The sequence below is a fragment of the Haemaphysalis longicornis genome, unplaced genomic scaffold, assembly GCF_048455015.1.
Source record: "Haemaphysalis longicornis isolate Haplotype H1 unplaced genomic scaffold, Haemaphysalis longicornis Haplotype H1 scaffold_6, whole genome shotgun sequence".
NCBI lineage: Eukaryota > Metazoa > Arthropoda > Arachnida > Ixodida > Ixodidae > Haemaphysalis > Haemaphysalis longicornis.
The window spans coordinates 111671984-111685489 of NW_027526407.1; positions in this window are offsets into that span (position 1 = coordinate 111671984).

Below are 13506 nucleotides of genomic sequence, written 5' to 3' on the forward strand. Positions count from 1 at the left end.
CAGGGACTGGCTGGTCAGTACGCGGGCCTGTTGGTGCGCAAACTCGTTGCCCTCCATGGAGGCTTGGGCGGGCGTCCACACGATTCGCCCCTTGCAGTTGGGGGATCGAATTGATAATATTCGATGTGCTTGAGGGGCCACTCATCCCGATTGGTAACTTCGGTGTACGCTCCTTTGAAATCCGTGATGATGGTAGAGTTGTGGTCTGCGTTAGCGCCCGTGCGATTATTAATTCTTCCGCTTCCTTAGTTGAACGTATTACAGTAGCGCTTGTGAAGAGATCTTGCTCGGTCGTCACTACTGCTGTGCTGGCCTTTCGTCCAGGGGGAGCTGCTACGTCAGTGTATACACTGTTTTGGTCTGCCCCACACATCTCGTTCAAGGCTTTAGCTCTCGCTTCCCGCCGGCTTGTGTGGTGGACGGGATGCATGATCCTGGGTACACAACTTGCGCTGTCCATTGCTCGGAAATTTCTAATTCTTGGTTTCCAGTGGCGGAAGTCCACTTGATCTTCTCGAGGACTTTTCTTCCCGCCTGAGTCTTGGCTATACTTGACTTTTGGCTGGAGAGATGGCCTTCCACTAACGCAGCTAGCGTATTTTGGAGGTTCATTCTCAGCAGCCTGTCGTTGGACGCGCCTGTAATAATGCTTAGGGAGCGCTTTGTTGCTTTCCGTATGAAGGTGTTAATTTTTTTCGGCGTCTTTCTCGCTTAAGATGTAGTATAATATAATGTAGATGATTCTGCAGAGCACACATTCCTGAACCAGACAAAGCCTGTCTGTCTCCTTGATTCCAGCGTTGCATTGGCACTGCCACTGAACAGGTCATTCACATGATGCGCAGAGTGGCAAGGTATGGATGTAGCGCATTGGTGTGCTTCGGTGGGTATCTGTATTCAAACCCCATCAAATCACACATGCCTTTCTTTAGCAGCTCCCTACAGCGGTGGCCATTTTGTTGACCGAACAGCAATGACGACGGTTTTCTATCAGAAGGGACACTTCAGGATTCTGCCTAAAAATTTGGGCACGGCGAGAAAGACTCCCCATTCTGACAACCAGCTGTCACAACCCGTCACCATAATCACCACCATCACCATTATATTAACAATCATCAGCCTATTTCGGTGCACTAGAAGGCGAAGTCTCCTCCTAGGAATCCCCAGAAGCCTGTCTTGCCCTGCCCGAGTCGACTCACTGCATCCGAATACCCTCACCTATGGGGACGAAAATTTGGCTGCGTTTTCTGTCGAACTCGGTACTAGAAAAAATTTGTAATTCTTGAAATGTGCGCGCGAGTTCATCTGGTCACGTTTGCATCGTCATGTACGTATTTTTAGAGCGTTTATTTTGCCACAGAGCATAGATAAGGGCCCAAGGGGTATGAATTGATGATGAGGAAAGTTGATCGGATGAACATGAAAATGTTCGCTTCGCGAATAAAGTTTAGGAGGGAACGATGACGGGGCCCATATATCCAAGCGTTGTATGCGGATGCGTCGCCTACTCGGAGTCCCGTTACCGCAAGATGTCGCAGTCTTGTAAGACGCAAAGCGAGGCAAGACCACAGCAAGTGCTTCATGTTGGCGATTGCATCGCTGCGGTGGCGAACTGTGAAAGCGGGGCTTGTAAAACAGGCCCTTGGCGGGTCATGGTGGGAGGTAAGGCCACCCCCACCCGGATCCTCCTAAGCGCAACTTCCTCGGCACTGGTAAGGCCCGTGGGGGAGGGTGGCAGCACACGGTGGAATTAGAGCACGTGTGCGGCGCCGGAGGTGTTCCTTTCTAGTCAGCAGGTAGTGACATCACCCAGCTCTAACGGGGAAGTCGGAGATGAAACGGACGATGCTAGCCGGGCTGCTACGTCTGCCTTACTGTGGGCCGTTAGTAGGTCACGCGGAAGTCATTCAATCAGAATCTTGTTAGCGGTTTGTGCCGCAAGGTGAGGAATACTCTGAGCCAGCATAGGTCTACGGCTCACTAACCGTAGTAAGCGGAGTGCTTGAAGGGCATCGGTGCGAATTACGATGCACGCCCCAGGCTGAAAAGAGATCATGATTAGAGCCAGCAGAGCCTCTATAATGGCTATATGTTCTGCACAGAACGATGCTGAAGGTTCCGGGACCTTAAATATGGATGTCTTATGGAGGGCTGGGTGGCTAGTGAAATGAATGGCAGTGGCAATGACAGTGTCTTCAATACTGGCATGTGTATATAATATGGTGTAGCCGAGTGGAAGGTGGCTATCCATGTCGGTTATGCGTTGTTGAAGGGCAGTCGCCGAATTGTTCGACTGTGGGCAATGAGGTCAGTTGGCTTGTTGCACGAACGGGGAAGTTGGCACGAATTGCCACGGGGGAAGTACTCGCTGTGGTAGGGCTGGCAGCGTATGCGAGACCGTGCAAGCTAATTATGTTCACGCAGAATCACACAATAAAGCCTTCAGTTCTCAAGCTTTGAGACGTTGATGAACAAGTTCATCCAATGTGTTCAATTGAGCATGTTCCTGGAGAGCAACTATAGAGGTGATGCGTGAGAGCACATTAATTACTCTCATACCATCTATGTTAATCGCTTCCAGTCGATCCCACTGCGCTGCCGCCAAATGCTGGAACTGAGCAGAGTAGACCAAGCGTGGTTGTAGTACTGCTCTCACTATTTGTCGCGCCACGTGTGAGCCTGCTCCACCAGCTTTGGGAGCAATACGGCGTACTAGTGACAGCGTCTTCGCAGCTTGGTGTTTAGCCTTAGCAAGCCAAATTGTCACCGTTCCTGACTAGTGTATCAACAATCCCAGGACTTAGATTGTTGGGCTCTCCTGAAGTGGTTGCCCAGCCAGTTGAAGGCGGATGGGACAAGCAACCAGCCTTCGGTGGCCCCAGCGGTTTGCAACAGATGTGTATGTGTTTTACTTGCTGAAAGCTGAAGGCCCACCGAAGAGGCAAAGGCAGCGGTGACATCTAGGGCTGATTGCAGGCTCAGAGCCAAGAAGGTCGGAGCCAATACCGGTTCTTGGGCACACCACGTACAGGAGAAAAGGACCCAACAGCTTCTCAGGGAAGGCGTATAGTAAATCTCCTGTCTTGAAGAAACGACTGGAAGAACTTCCGCACCCGCATGGAAAGGAGGATCTTGTCAATTGCGTCCAGGATAGCAGCGTGACTGATGCTGCATACGCTTTTTGTATGTCCATTGCCAGTATGGTTCGTACATAATGACTGCGGATTGACGCCAGTATTTACGCTGCCAAACCTAAGCCTGTCCTGTGTGCCAAGTGATGTGCGAAAGCCGATTTGTTCGGCGTGGTAATACCCATGCCCGTGAAGCCACCACAAGCGAGTGGCTAGCATTTTCTCCAACAAAGTTTTTATCACAATAAAGTTTTTATCAACCAAAAAGCATTTTCTCTACAAGCTCGCGAATCGTCGCTGGAAGTGATATTGGCCGAACGTTTTCTTGTGCCATCGTGGCTTGCCAGGTTTTGGTATAGGAACGACATGCACTGCTTTCCAGCTGCCAGGAACGACGCCACTAAGCCATGCCTCGTTGATTGAATCGAGCAGCTGAGCAAGCACATCACTGTTCAGATATATGAGGCTTCGTAGGGTATAGCGTCTGGACCAGGCGCATTTTCCCGCTTAGCACAGTCCCGCAAAGACAGGCGGCCCATCACAGAACGGAAAAACGCTCTGGCCTCTTTGGCGAAATCTTCGGGACCTAGCCTAGCGGCAAAGCAAGCGTGAGCAACCGAATCTGTAGGTGTTGCCGTCCACGTTCCAACGTCCGGAACGTTCACCAGAGTGAGGCATTGGAGTTCATCGGGAAAAACACCTCATACCAAGTGTGCCACTGACGACGCGACAGGTCCTTTTCGTATCGGCGTGCCTTCGCTGTTAGGAACTACAAGCGCGCGCAAGCGTGTGGGGAAGCAGGATACCGAGAGGCTGCAAGATCTGCTTGCCTGCGAGCAGCCCAGAGATTAAGGAGGCCGATATCCGGCGCAGGCCTGTCCAGCCATGTGGTAGTGGTGGAACAATTGAGCGCACTTCGTATCCTGTCCAGAAGGTCTGTTGCCGCCTCCACAGACTGGGCAGCCAGCCTAGATCTAAAGCTGTCCCAACTCTAGACACAGCACTTGCGACGCAGTCGGTGGGCCCGCGGCGGGTGTAGTCCTATGATGATGGGATGGGGATCACTCCCACAGCGACCTAGCTCTAGGTGCCATAAAGGAGTGCCTGGCCCTAACCACCAGGTAAGGTCCGGTGCATTGGACGCCCCGCGAGAATGCTGCACCGCACGTGTGGCTGCGCCGGGCTGGTTGAGCAGCCCGAAGGACGCGTCCGCAAGCGCGTACCGTGCACGCCTGCCCCGGGGACATGATACGGGGTAACCCCACTTGGAATGAGGCGAATTAAACTCCCCACCCACCAAAATCGGGCATCCTGGGTATTGCTGACGGATAGCCAGTAGCCAGCCTAAATTAAAGCGTAAGGGAGAGCCGCCTGCTGGCAGCGCGTAGCAAGAAACGGCAATTTCTGTTTCCCTGTAAACTGAACTGCGACTGCCACTACCTCCTGATACGAGTTGCTCCACTCTTCCAAGGAGAGTAGAATTTGCGGGTAACACGCCGCCAAATGCACGGCCGCTTTGTCCGGAGGCGCCGCAGCTTGCACACGGTGATCAGATGGGGACACATGGCAACTGAAACCCCAAATCGCAGATGGAGCATTTGTTTCTTGAAGAAGCAGAGCCCAGACGTGCAGCTTGTTGATGATACGAGTGTTTAGCTCACGAGTCTTTGATGACAGGCCCCTGCAGTTCCACTGTAAGAGGCCGGATACAGGTGGAGTCGCCACGGTGATTAGGAGTGCAAGCTCTGTAGGAGAACTGATGTCAGGTGGGATAACTGGTTGATCATAAAACGCAAGAGCGACGAGGTCCAGTTGTCGGGAATACAGATGACGTTTGAGGTCCGAAATACGGCGACGGCTGGGGCATCGTAGATGAAGTAGTTGCAGACAGGTGTGTGCGTTGGTCTGTTCGTTTGCGGCGTAAATGAATCTAGGTGCTGCCGGAGTTTAGTGACCTCTTCAAAGAGGTGAGCGATTTGCTCATCAACCGCAGCCGTGGTGACATCATCGGGTTCTGGCATAGGGGTATGCTGCACAGAATTATTTTGGCGGCAACGACCTCTTCGGCGCGCAGCGTCACTGTACAGTACTGGTTCTTCAGGTACAGAACGCAAATCTAGGAGGTCTGGCCAGTTTTCTTCATCCCACTGGAGGGCCGAAAAACGGTTTGTTGTCGGTACGGCAAATGTGTTTGCTTTCACTTCTTTGAGCCTGTGGTTTTGACGGCGACGTAATGTCTCGGTAGCCTTTCGCTTGGTCGGGCACGTAGGGGATGTAATGTGGTGATCGTTACTTTTGTGGAGGACACACTCGTAAGACACTTGGTTCTCGGCCATTTCCTCATCCTGGCATAAGGAAGGATAGGACTTGCGCATATGGTCAGGTCGAAAGCAATTGTAGCAGTAAACAACACTAGGCTTGTAGGGTTGAGGTCATAAAATGCCACCGTAGTAGTACAAGCAGGCGGTGGGTGTAGGAGGTCCTTGCAGCGTTAAGAGGCAGGAGCCTTTTCCCCCCTGTAGCGCGCTGCTATGAGGCGGTGTGTAGGGCAGTAAAGCTCGCACTGGAGCCCAGCCTGATCTTTTCTGCAGTAGACACCGTACACAACTTATCAATGTAAGTCAGACTCTTCAACTAGGTACACCTGCACGGGGACCACGTCTTAAGGTGCGATCGTTATGCACTTGAACATTTGCAGGCGATCCACTGCAGCCAATGTCGGGAGCCACACAGAGATGGTGTTTGACTTCTGGCGAGCAGCGAAGCCGCGAAAGCCTTTGATGCCGAGGCAGGAATCTATGTTTGCTAGTAGGATTTAGTTCGGAATGGTTACACGGCTTTTTGGTGCCAAAGCCTTCATTGTGGCCTCGTACAGGGCTTATTCAGGTGGGAAATTTACTGGGTGGTCTATGGTCATGCACGAACGCTTCTCGTGGGAACCAGAAGGGGGTGATTTCTTTTCAGAATCTCCTGTGGGCTGCTTATGGCCGACGTGACTGGTTGTTGACTTTAATGGGGAAGCAGATATTTCAGAAGACAGGTCTTGCGGCATGTTAAGTGGAGTAGTCTGGTTATTGACGTGAAGGTGCGATACGGCTTGGGTTTTATGGCGTAGGGCTGGTTGAGTGTCCATTGGCATGGCAGGCTCGGAAACTGAGTCACTCACCGATTGGTGGGCTTCGGATGTTGGTGTCGGGATCGCGGCTTTGCCCGGGTGCAGCCGGAGCATCCGTAGCTGGTAAGGTCGCCGTCGTGACAGTTCGCAGCGGAGGTGGGGACGGCCCCGACGAATCCGCGCAGGGTGAGCTAGCCTCTGCCCGATGACCGTGGGCTTCCGCGACGCCGAAGAAATCGACAGATGACAGGAAGACCCGTATCGGGCATGTGTCCGTTACCTGTTCTGATGATGTAACACGATTTTTTTGGCGTAGGGGGGATGCGGGATGCGAGAGTTTTTTGCAGAGCGATGTGAATTCACTTCGGATGCCTTGTTCTTCTCAACCAACCATCATTCGTGGAATATGCAGTGATTAAACCTTAGCAAAGAATGTCTTTTTGAAGGGATAAAGCGTGTGGTTAAGTGCATTTCACTTGTCTCTGGTTTCACTCTTTGTAGAGCCACGTGTAGGAGCTCCCGTGACGTCGCATCGGTTATCGCTACTTCGCTTTCCAACCACCTTCACAGGGTGGTTTGGCGCGCGTTTTTTCGCCTAACAAATGCCGGTGTCATTGAATAAAATTGAATAACTTCAGCTGACGTTCCTGCAAAGTGAGCGAAGCTACCGAAGGCCGTTGAACTGTGCGAATATGGAGCAAAGAATGTTCAACAACGCCCGTGTAGACAAGATCACAAGCAATTTTTGTTGCAGTTAGTTGTGTAATTAGCTCTTCGACAATTTGGAGCACGCTAGGATGCGTCCTCTCTCTGTTGGTCTTGTCAGCGCCCGAGATCACGGTTTGGCGGCTGGAAACAAGATGGAGCGCCGCTCGGGATGACGTCAGGCTTGTCGCGGTGCAGGGACATAGCATCGAATTGGACAGCGAATTAATCAACACGGATGATGTCAGTGGTGCAAACGGCTTCTCGGATAGCCGTGTGCCCTTATATTCGAAGCTAAAGTCTCCCGCTTTTGGCCGTAGTATGGCTTGGTTCCGTTCCCCATACCTCTCTCAGTCGATGGCTAAACCCAGCAGTGAGACTATTTCTGTTGTGTTTGATATTTTCATGTTTGATATCTTCGTGTTTGACATCTTCGTTTACACGCCATATTTATTAAGTCACCTAACAATGAACAGCGTGAGAAGCTGGCGGCGCGTCGTTGTCGCACCAAACACTCTAAAGTGACCGCGTCCCCGTCGCTCTGGGCAACGCTGCCCCACCCAGTGAGTGTCCCCATGCGGATGGTGGCGCCACCACGTGGCAACCAAAATCGGGACATTAAGCTCGCTCATGGAGTTACGGCGGAGTTTCATGACCACTAAAGCCTTCGAGAACTCTGATGCACCCATGGCCGCATTACACAACACACAGGTCCTCACTTGGGATTTACTGGAAATGCAAGGCCAACATCTGTATAGGATTTTCGGGTGATCACAGGTCTCAGAATTTGGATCTTTTTTCCCTACCTCACACTTTTCCTGCCTTTTAGTTCTGATTTGGGTCCTTCTTATGTAATACCCGTTTGCAGGACCATTAAGTGTACTTTCAATAATAGGGCAATACCCAGACCCGAAGAGACATTGAAGGAGCAGCAACAGCAAGTTTCGCGGGATGCGTGTGGCAGATCATGCACAAACTCGGTCGCATTTGTTCTTTTTTACTTTTGTTTATTTCACTTTGGCTAGCTCAGAGGCAGCCTGCTTGAAGGCATTGCTTTGCGATGCGCACAGGACGGCCGTCACGTGGTACTTTTCGTAATTCGCCGGTGTTCTTTATCAGTAAGAATAAATGAGTGCGCAATTAGTTCGTTGCTGAAAATACCGCAGTTACATGCCTCTCGTGGGTACCTACAAGTGCTTAATTGACACTTTATTGATTAGGACAGTAATTCTCGAGTTAGGTTAACAAAAATGTACTGTCTGCTTCTCCACAGTACAGCCAACATTACGCTTTAAGTTTCCCTCGAACAACGCCATTACTGTTTTTTTAAAATCTGGGTGCACGATAGCTTGGACACCTTGTATAAGAAAGTATTTGTATTGTCATGAAGTGGCATGTTTCGGACATGCACGGATGAATATCGAGTATGGAGCTTTATCATAATCGATGGAGTAATCTTACGTGGGCAGCTGTCGCTTGTTGGATTTTAGGCACGTATCTTCGTGCAGTAGCAAAACTGGCGACGAGAAATATTATCAACCTTTTTCTTCTCGTTTCTCCCAGCTTCATAGCAAGCTGTCTTCCACCCTGAGGCTGTGCGCTGCAGTGCGCCATCCGGGGCGGGCCGTGGCTCATCACAACGAATGAAGCGACAAGTGTATTCGCTCATTGGTATTAGTTGCTAGACAATAAACATATAAACCACATTCAAGCTAGGCGGTTGATTGAGACAATTGATTTCGACTACCGGGAAATTTAAGGCAGTCGGGTGTTCGAATCACAGCGACACAGTCAGATCCGAGACAATTTCTTTTCCTGGTAGAAATGTACTGTTAGAAATGTTGCGTCCCCACACGATTGACGGTTAATACTATTAGCATCATAGAATGTAATTTTTTGGGGTTCTGACAATATCCACAGACAGCGGAATTCACGCAAAATTTTAACCGTCGGGGTGAACGGCCCTGATGATTATGACGGTCGTGATTCGTCTTTACGAACGGACGCACGCTTGTTGAAGGTTTCCTTCGAGTAAACGAGGCATCATATTCCCCAATAAAACTCGAAAACATGGTTCTGAGTTGAACCAAAGTAGGAAAACGTGCATGGGGCACTGCAGGTATGCTCCACATCTAAAACATTTGCAAATATTTAGGAATGGAAATTATTACTCTCATTGTTGTCGATAGATACCGCGGAAATTCACCACAACCGAGTTCATTTGGTCACACCTCTCATTTTCAGTCAAACATGCGGTTCCGGCATGATAGCAGAAATAATCGTTGATAATGATGTAAGCGGGTCATGTGTAGAATGGCGTTCCAACTTTACTGGATGCGGTTCAAAAGGAAATCCTGCACCTGCACTATTAGGTCGCCAACGGCAGCTATGCAAAAGTGGGCCGAGCCGCTTCGGCAACACCTCATACATTCTGTCAATGTGTTACTACGGCGCGATAACGTCGTAAGCTACGGGAAGAACGGAAAGGGGCTATGGGTCGGTTGACATGGCGAGAAAAAAATGAACACGCGTGTGTCGCGAGCCACGGCTCTGCGAAAGTGGGCCAATCCACAGCGGGGAATTTGACATTGGAGCTACTCACGCACGCAGCATACACGACCTACGTTGAGTCAACTTTTAAGCTGCTTCTGCTCTTTTTTGCGGACAGATACACACCTGGTGTTGCACTGTTCCTACCGTCAACGCTGCCCTCAAAAGCTCTGCCCACATCTGTCAACCGGCTGTGGACGCAGCTATGTGGGACATTTCAGTGTGGAGGTATTCATCCTCAGCCCACGGGCTGTTACATCGTGCGTTCCAACACTCGCACTGCGCGTGATGGTGGACGTTCGCGTCTGGCACGAAAGGGGTCACGAAGAGAGCCTTACTAAAACCAAAAAAACTTGGCTGTAGGATTGAACTGCAAGCTGGAACGTCGCACTACAACACGCAGAAGCTGAGCTCCATTGATCCGACAGGTAAATAACGAATAGAGTATCTGTTGTATAGACTAAGTGGCACTTTTGACAATGCATGATTGACTGGCAAAGTTGTGTGTGATTTGTGTTTCTATAATTTTGTGACAATATTGATTTTGTATGTTTAGCGAAGAGGGGCAATATCACAATAGAACAGCGATAAAATAAAAATTTACACATTTTAAACAGACACTGAGAAAATTCGATGGCGGACAGACCATAATTTTGTGATATAGTGAGTGCTAAAGTAGTAGTGTTTAATTGTAGTATGTGCATGTCATTATTATGTGCGCTGCCGTGTTTTCCCGCTGCTATTGGTGTAGCAGGTTCAGAGTCCATCGTCCAGAGTCCATCGCATGGAACGAAGCGTGTTCGTTCTATGCACTGTGATAACGAAGTGTCTACAGTCGCACCTGTCTAGTGGTACGGATGTGTGCTTTCATTGTAGTAGTCCACTTTTTTCCTTGTTCGGTTACTATATCTACGAACCTTGTCAAGTAACTTGTTAGCAGTATATATACGCTCTCAACGGCAACATTTTTTGCTGCTCACCTAATTGTTGTTTGTGGAATTGACGTACTAAATTGTAATTCACACATTAAAGTAACGTACAAATTTCTTCTGTAGAACTGAGTACATATCTTTTATGCGTCTCCACGTCGCAGGCGACTACCGATTTGATACGTGTTCTTCTTTGGTCTGTCAGGATCACCGAGCGATGGTGGACCAGGGGTTCTGTGCCAGTTTCGCATTCTGGATGACCCTTTTTCCAATTCCATCCTGCGCAAAACATATCCAATTTTGTTTTCAAATCAATTACTTTGTTTAGATGAAAGGTAGCGTCATTACGAAGATTAATTTCCCTGTGTTTCATCGTCTGAGCAGTGGCAATTTCGTTTGCCGTCCGACGATCATTTTGTGTGCCACGGGCGCCGGAGTTTTGACGTCATCACCATGCCCACTGCAGGGCACCTTGCACCTTGCGCTGTAGGGACACGCACGTGGCCTCTTCGAGCGTTCGATTGTTCCTTCGTTCCTCGTTCATGACGACTATTCGAGGAAGCAAATTAGGTTGCGGAGGCATCGTAATATAGCTGCTCTGTAAGAAGAAATGGTGCCTTGTTTTCTCGGCACAGTTTATTGCGAACTGATGCGCGGCAGGCGAGCGCAGATCGCGAGACCGATATAAAGATAGATTAAAAGAGAGTGAGTGGTGGAAGCTGAGGCGAACGTAGCTGCTCATTTAGCTGAGAAATATTTCTGCGTGGGTCTCAGTTAGCAGTATTGTAAATCAGCAGCGTCACCACTTTGCGCGGAATGTGATGTATCGTTAAAAACTTACTCCATCCAGAGACGCGGAAGAACGCCTTTCAGCATTTATTGCCTGAATGGAGGTGTTTTAGCCTCCTCTGGAGCGTGAACCATAGAGTTGCACTTTTCACAACTTCTGTGGACCAAAGAATGACTGTGGGAAAACTGCTAGATGGCCAAAAGTTGCAAGATAATTGCAGACCGTGAAACGTGAATGTGCCGGACTGCTTTTCGCGTGCCGACGTCTTGCCCAGTTGACCTCGATCGCACCTTTCAAGCAGGTTTTGTCTCAAAACATGTTGTGTAAATAGTCGACAGGGCTCCTACTCTTTGTTCCGACTTTTTGGCCGCTCACAGCCATGTAGCTCGTTCCTCATGGCTGACGTTTTAAAGCTAAGTTTTCAGCTTCTCACCGATGTTGTCCGGAGTCTACCCGAAACGTGCAGAAGGAAGGCCAACTTTCTTTGACGGTGGTGAGGATCGTGGTTGAGGAGAACCCAGTCTAAAATCACAAGAGAAATACCACAAAAACCTAACAGGAATTCCTGTCGTGCGACAAAAACTTGGTCGTGACAACAGAAGTCCTGTAGTTACGACAAATCCATCTGTTGTTAGCACACACATTTCTGTCGCACCGACAAAGTCGATTTACTCAACGACAAACATTCCTGTAGTCACAAGAGGACGGCCATTTACGCTACCCTCACACTTTTCAATAACATTCAAACCATGCGCAACTAGTGATGGAAGATCAGGATCACGATAAGACAAGAATTCGGCACGACAGAGCATCAAAATCAGGACAGGAATACTACACGCACAGAACACCAGAATCACGACGCGACAAGAATACGACAAGACGACCGTACGATACGCGAAAATACTACAAATTTACAGTAATGTTTCCAGTCGCCATTTTCTACTAGGAAGAAAAATTGAAACGCTGCCCGTGGCCGGAATCGAACATGTGTCCGTCACATTGGATGCCGACGTATACCAGATTGCGCTATTCCAGCTTGGTCGAAGCAGGTTGGATTTGGAGAGGGGTGTGGACGCGAAAAATTTAACAAAAAATGCTCCCCTCCATGTACCGACGATGATGGTAGAAGGCTAGGGAAAGCCACGGAGTGCCTGCATCAGTAAAGTATTAGAGAGCACAGTCACAGAGCAACAAACCGTCCTGACAAGAAACACCTTATGCGCATGGTAAGGTGGTGTGACGTGGGTCCACCCGTTTCTGGGTTGGCTCGTTTTGTGTTGAACGTCATTTTGGAGAGGTTCGCGCTAGTCATTTTCGTTTAGACAGATCGGTTGTAAATGTTTTGATGGGCTCACCTTTCAGGCTTATTATAAACGAGAGAATTTTTGATGAAATGTTTCTCGAAGCTTTGTCTAATTTTGAATCGCACTCCGGGTATATGTGCGTGCTAACCCCTGAAATTATCTGGTTTCATTCACATAATCTGTTTCGCAACTATTAAGTGGAAGTGCAACACAAAAATTTGAAATGCAGATTTTAAATAAATAGAAAATTGGGTGAGACAAAAAATTACAAAGTGCATAATATCACTTCCAGCCTTGCGCACGGAGGCGCTCCATGGTTACGCACATCACTGCAAACATCTTCCAAGCAAAAAGCACTACTATTTTTCGCGTGCATGTTTAAAACGCTTCTCATTTAGCGTATGTGGGTTGTCTTGCTATAACCTTATAATTTCTTATTACACTGACACTGTATTAGTCTTACTGGGAAATATACAGTCATTTTTAGACAATTTTTACTTGTGAAGTAGCGCAACAGAAATGATGCTACCGGTTTTGTATTTCATTTGCTATAAGTTTCTGTTTAAGAAAAGGAAGCCACGGCTGCTAGGTTTTTTGATTGCTTTGCTTGCGTGGTGAATATGTCAATAAAATGGGATACAATCCTGTGAAATATCTTATTTAGCACCGGGGCTGTGCCTTTCAGAGATTTTACGAATAAAATAATGTTATTCGGTTTATACGTGTTATACGTATAAACCGAATAATGTTATACGTGTTTATTTGAATGTTTAGAGAAAGTCTGTTAATAAGCCGCACACGGTTTACTCATTCGCATACTTGTTTGGTTGATATTTGTTTTTGTTTGAAATGATCAATTTACGCTGATGAAAATTATGCTGAGCGAAACGGCGTCACTCTACATGGATTTCTGCTTGTGTTCCAGTAACACAACACAATCTTAGTAGTATACAATAGCAATGATATTTCAGAAGAATGTTGA